The sequence below is a fragment of the Gracilinanus agilis genome, chromosome 3 (genome assembly GCF_016433145.1).
Source record: "Gracilinanus agilis isolate LMUSP501 chromosome 3, AgileGrace, whole genome shotgun sequence".
Lineage (NCBI taxonomy): Eukaryota > Metazoa > Chordata > Mammalia > Didelphimorphia > Didelphidae > Gracilinanus > Gracilinanus agilis.
The window spans coordinates 640,659,239-640,665,238 of record NC_058132.1 but is presented as its reverse complement, the minus strand read 5'-3'; the positions used below and the strand labels follow the sequence as shown (position 1 = coordinate 640,665,238).

The following is a 6,000-nucleotide window of genomic DNA, read 5'->3' as shown; positions in this document are numbered from 1 at the left end:
GCGGCTGCTGCAGGAATACCGGGCGCAGCTGAGCCCCGCGCACGACCGCCCGCTGCGGGGCTCCCTGGAACGCGTCATCGGCATCTTCCAGAGCAGCCTCTTCCACGCGCTCCTCGGTGAGACCTGGGTGGGGGTAGGGGAGGGGGCGGGACCCGGGGCGGTGCTGCGCGGGGTTGGGGCGCCCTTCTCTCCTTTCCTCCTCTCTTTCCCCGCGGGACCGAGGACCCGGAACACCTGTAGCTCCCCTACCCGGAGAAGGGAGACCTCAGGGTGAAAGGGGGCGGTGCTGCGAGGGGAGGGGCTCAGCGGGGCGGACTCCCTCCCCTCCCTCCCCTCCCTCCTTCCTTCCCCACTCCGTCCCGCTGACTTTTTCTAGGCTTCCACGACCAGGAACACTTGTAGCTCCTGGACTTGGAGGAAGGGAAGGGGGGGTGGGAACCACCGGGGAGGAGGAGCAGGACTTGCGTTGGGGCGGTGCTGCCTGGGGTGGGGGCTCTCCTTCCCCCTCCCCCCCTTCTCTGCTTCTGCGCACAGCACAAGGAGAACCGGGAACACCTGTGGCTCCCGGCCTCGAGTCCAGGAGGGTGCCCTTGGTCAAGTCCTTTGCCCTCCGGCCATCTTAGGTAGCGACTTAGGCAATGACTGCTTCTTGGCTTAGAAGGTCCGCTGACGCCCCGAGGCAGGGAGGCTGCTCCCTCCACTTCTCCAGAGACTCCCCAGGAGCGCAGGGACCTCACAGCCTTAGGACTGGCTTCCTCAGGGCCGGCCCCTTTCCCAAACTTCCGGGGCTGTGTTGTTTCGCTCCTCCTCATCAATACTGTGTAGTGTTTCCCAGGCAGACGCCTCTTGGCCAGGCTCACACAGCTCTTGCCTCCAGGCCTGGCTCTCTCCACTGGGCCGCCTGGCTGGGAGCGCTTCAGGACCGCTGGGATACAATATAGTTGTGGCAGGATGGGAAGGAGGAAGAATGCCTGCGCTCAGCGCCACAAAGGGTGGCAGCCCCTGAAGTGATGCCGTGCAGGGGCCTCCGGTGCCCAGACCCGGAGCCTGCCTTTTTCAGCTCTCCCTTGCTGGACCACAGCAAGCACCCTGCCCTCCCTCAGCGTCTGTAAAACTTACTTCAGCTGCCACTGGGCTTTAGCCTTTGCTGGCTCTTATCCTCCCACCCCCTTGCTGGTGCCTGGCTGGACCCTGGGTCTCTGGCCTGGCTTTTCTCTACAGGCTCTCCCTTGGTTCATTGGTGATCCCTGAGCAGATCTTCCTTCTACCCAGGCCCTGGGGCCAATTGCATTTGTAGCAGATGCCCCCCAGGATCCCAAACAGAATCCTTGTCTCCCTCACCTATTCTTCCTGACCCAGGAGTCATCTTGGACCTGTCTCGGCTCCCCCAGTTTAGTCTTTTGGCGAGTTTCTCCTCCCCAGTGGGACCTCCACTAGCCCTTGGGCTTCTGATGGGTTTGGTTGGGAGGCTGAGTTCCAATGTGGCCTTAGATACTTCCTAGCCTCTTGTGTCCTGACCCGATAGCAGTGCCAGCTCCCTGTTCAAGAAACTTTAGTGACTTTTGATTGTTTCTAGGATAAAGGACACACTCCTCTGTTGGGCCTTTTTTTTTCTTTTTCTTTTTTTTAAACCCTCACTTTCTTTCTTGGAGTCAATACTGAGTATTGGCTCCAAGGCAGAAGAGCGGTAAGGGTGGGCAATGGGGGTCAAGTGACTTGCCCAGGGTCATACAGCTGGGAGGTGTCTGAGGCCAGACTTGAACCTAGGACCTCCCATCTCTAGGCCTGGCTCTCCATCTACTGAGCTACCCAGCTGCCCCCTGTTAGGCCTTTTTTAAAGCCCTTTGTTTTCAGCTCGGAGAGTCTGCCTTTTCCCAATTAATCCGTACCGCCCCCCTTCATGGGCTTTCTGTCAGGTCAGCCAACTTGCTGTTGTTGGTACATGGCCTTCCACTCCCTCCAAATTCAGCCCAGGGAGCACCTCTTGGGTCTTGCATTGGCTTTACGTGATTTTTTTGATCTTGTGTGGACAGTTTCTCCTGGTGGCTGTGGTGCCCAGCATGTGTTTCCGAAGCTCTCATTGGAGGCTGCCAGCCTTGAGCATCCCTAATAGTTGGGGAACCCCAGGAAGGGGGAGCTTCCTCTGCTTTTGAAGACTACGTCTGCTTGTTTTCTGGCCACCTGGCCTCAGATCATTGCGGATTTTGGAGCCGCCCAGGGCTGTGCATCCCTTGAACTTGACACCTGACAGTGCCTGAGTGGAAAGTAATCGGAGCCTTTGGGAGAGGCACAGAATCCAAGTCTGGAGGTCAGATGGAGTCTGACTGGACTTGAGCACAGACCGGAGGGGCTTGATTTCCTGTCTGTGCCTTTGGGATGCTGGGAACCACATCTTGTCTTCTCTGGGGAAAGCGTCCCTGACACCCCCACCCCTACAGCAGTAGTCACCTGGTTCTGCTATTGTCATTTATTAGCTACTTTCCTTATTCCTTCTGAGCTTTAGGGACAGTCGTCACAGGCTTGTGAAGTGCCCTCTGCCCGTTGCTCCTTCTTTCCTGGTAGCCTTGCAGGTTTGCAGGTGTCCTCTAAAAGGTGAGAGAAGGAGAGAAGCTTTGCCTTTTTTTCCTTCTGAGTGTGTGTGTGGGGATCCCATTCTTTGCCTGAAGGGAGAAGCCTGGATCATTGAGCCATCTCCTTCCTGGCCTCTGTCGCCCAAGTCTGTAAAGGTGGTGCCTCAGGGATTTGTGAGATGAGGACGGATGGCCTGAGACCTGGAGTTTTCACAGTATTTGGTACTGCTTTGTCCTTTTAACATGCTTCAGGGACTGGAGGGTCCTGGATGTTTATTGGGAAAATGTCCGTTTAGTCTTTTAGCATAAATATCAGAGCATAGTTTATGGACAGCCAGACTCTTCAACACCCTCTCAGGCCCTTCCAGGATCAAACACGAAATGCTTTTATGTTCAGAGCCTTTTCTAATCTAGTTTCTCCTCCTCCCAGTCTTCTAGCCCCTTACTCCCTCCTCTCCTCCCCTACATACTCTTCGATCCTGGGTTACTGGTCTCCTTGCCTTTCCTGAGGCAAGCCTGGAATCCTGTCCCTCCCTCAGTAAACATTTATGAAGTGCCTGCTATATGTCAGGCACCGTGTTAAGCACTGAGGTTCCAAAAAGAGGCAGAAGACAGTCCTTGCCCTCTCGTGGGCTGGGAGAGAACCTGCAAACGAATGTATAGGAAGCAAGCTGTAGACAAAATAAATAGGATGTAATTTAAAGTGGGTGGGCACTGTGGAAGGCTTCCTGTGGAAGGAGAGATTTTCATTGGGCCTGGAAGGAAGCCAGGGAGGTCAATAGAACAGAGGAGGGAGAGTTCCAGGCTTCTTGGCTTCCTGGTCTTCCCCCCTTCCCCTTCACCCTCCCCTCAGGCCGCCTTTCTCCTATCCCCCAAATTCTAGTGTCTTCTCTCCTCTTTAATTTGGTTGTGCATAGTTGCTTGCTGTCTCCCCAGCTGCCCACTCCCCATTAACTGTGAGCTCCTTGAGAGCAGGGATTGTCTACGGCCTTTCTATGCATCCGCAGTGCCCAGCTCAGTGTCTGACACATAGTGGGTATTTGATAGTTGTTAGTTGACTGACTGGCACAGACCCTAATTCATAGAAAACAACCTTTTTGGTGGAGCACCCAGAGAGCTCTTAAGTGTCGCCATGGAAGCACACAGGACAGCCCGAAGTTAAGAAGTTTTGAAATCTGGGCTATCCGGGTTTGTGGCTCTTCTAAACCCATTGTGGGAATCTTCGCTTGCCCTTTCAGCCTGCCGGTTTGCCAGAGACGGTCAGATTCTTCCTGATGCTCATTTTTCTGGTGTTTCTGTGCCTGTTGCTGCAGACGTCCCAAAGACCTGGGCATTGTGCGTCAGACTGGAATTGGAGGAGGCGATTGTATAAATGGGGGACTTGCCTGCTTTTAGTCTTGTTTTTTATTGGCCTGAACCATCTTATTTGCTAACTATTGAGTCTGCTGCTTCTCGGAGAAATAGTTTGGCTTTGTGGACTCTCACAGAATCCCCTTTATTAGAACTGAGTCGACGGGGTCAGAAACTCAGAGGAGATTAGGCAAGTGTCACACAGACAGACCTTTAATGTTCTGGGATGGATGTTTGTAGTTGGTTTAACAGAACAGAATCTACACGCAAAGACATAAAGCATCTCAATTTTGGGGGGATTCGAGTCTCAGCAATAGATTGTAATTTACACGTTTAAGGCAGCAAAATTAAAAATGATTTTTGTTGCTTTACAAACACAGCTTTCTTTTTAAAAAAAATCCAAATAGCCCAAACTTTTCTGAAAGTTGTGTTGTGGAACAGGTTTGAGTTAAAGTAAACGTTCTCAATAAAACTGGGAAATGGGTAGAAGATACATTATAGAAGTTGGTTTAACTTTTGCCTTATCTTGATCAAAAATGGGCAAATTATTAAGGTCGGTCACTGGAATATTAAGTTTTCCAGAGAACAGAGTGGGGAGAAAAATGGCTTCATCCTGTTGGAAGTGACTGGGGAGGGAGGGAACATCTGTGGGGCTCAATTGATAGAATCTGGAGTCAGGCCAACTTAAATCGAATCTGGCCTCAGGCACTTAATAGCTGAGTGACTGGACAAATCCCTTAATTTTGCCTCAGTTTCCTCTCAGATGTCAGATGAGGTGGAGAATGAAATCGCCAACCATTCTAGTATCTGCCAAGAAAACCTCAAATGGCATCACGATGAGTCAGACACAATTGAACAACTGAACAAAACCATTATTATAATTTCTAGTTCTTCGCTGCACTTGTTGCTACTTCAGGATTGAAATGGGGTCTTGTTATCTGGTAGGCATCAGGATAAACAGAATATTTACCTGTTTGTGAATACAAAAGCCTTTTGGGTAGAAATGGCGACTTCTGAGGAAGGCAAAGTGCTTAGAGCTGTCAGAACCTCAAAATACCACCTCTCTGCCCCGTAGGTTCCTGAGTGGAGAGCTCTGCCAGGTGGTCCTGCAGCCAGGAGGGAGCCGGGCCTTTGGCTCCAAGGCAGCATCATACACCCAATAAAGGCATCTGTAGTATGGAGCCCGTGGCTTGGGGGGTAAAGGAAGGAGGAATGTTTAGCCTGCAGCAATGGGTGTTCAGCTGGGCAGTGAGTTTTCCTGGATTTTACCAAGGTTCTCCTTCAAGTTTCTCAGGCTCTCGGAGAGCTGGGGATTTTGTTGGCTGCATTCAGGTCTGTCTGGATGACAGGAACCAGCATGGTGTTAATTGTTCCCTGTGGTTCAGTGTGGCAGGAGATCTTCAGTGGACGGCTCTGGGCCACTTTAGCATTTTGATCAATTCCTTGGATAAAAGCCTGGCTGGCTCCTAAGGTTTGCAGGGAAAGCTCGCCCTAGCCAAGCCAGTCAGGATCCCAAAGGTCTTTAGTGAGATAAATTCAGTAAGAATCAGTGTAAAGGGAACTGTTCTGGACAAGGGAGGGGTTTTTTGTGGCCTGTAGGGTCAGGATCAGTGAGCAGTGTGCTCTGGCAGCAGCCACAAGAGCTAATGAGATGCGGACGCAACATCCACTTTGATCTGTCCTAGAGGCTTTCTTGATGCCCTACTGGGGAAGGAGAGTGCGGCTGGAGATAGCTAAGAATTGCCTTCAGAGGAACCCACAAGGCTGGTGGAGTGACTCAGTGAGATAGTGTAGAGCAGGGGTCGGCAACGTCTGGCTCTCGAGCCAGATCTGGCTCTTTCTGCAGGAGCCATAAAGTCCATTTTTTTCCAGGCACTGTTACAGGAGCGGCACTGCGAGCACTGCACGGCTCTCACGAAATGACATTTTAAAAAATGTGGCGTTTAGGGCTCTCATGGCCAAAAAGGTGGCCGACCCCTGGTGTAGAGGGAGAAGGGAAACAGACCCTGGAGAAGCCCTGGAGGACGAGGAAGAGGAGCTTTTTGTAAGTGTAGGGGAAGGGCACTGTAGAGAGGCGCGA

The 6,000-nt window shown here is 52.1% G+C and overlaps 1 protein-coding gene across 1 annotated transcript in view; it reads left to right on the top strand.

Annotated features, from left to right (window-relative positions):
* Positions 1-6: 6 nt before the first annotated feature.
* The window catches only part of DLG1 (discs large MAGUK scaffold protein 1), a 267,052-nt gene continuing 261,058 nt past the window's right edge, over positions 7-6,000 (top strand). The window contains exon 1 of the mRNA XM_044670872.1: positions 7-116. The gene's annotated coding sequence lies outside the window, so the exon portion shown is untranslated. The remainder of the gene's footprint in view (positions 117-6,000) is intronic.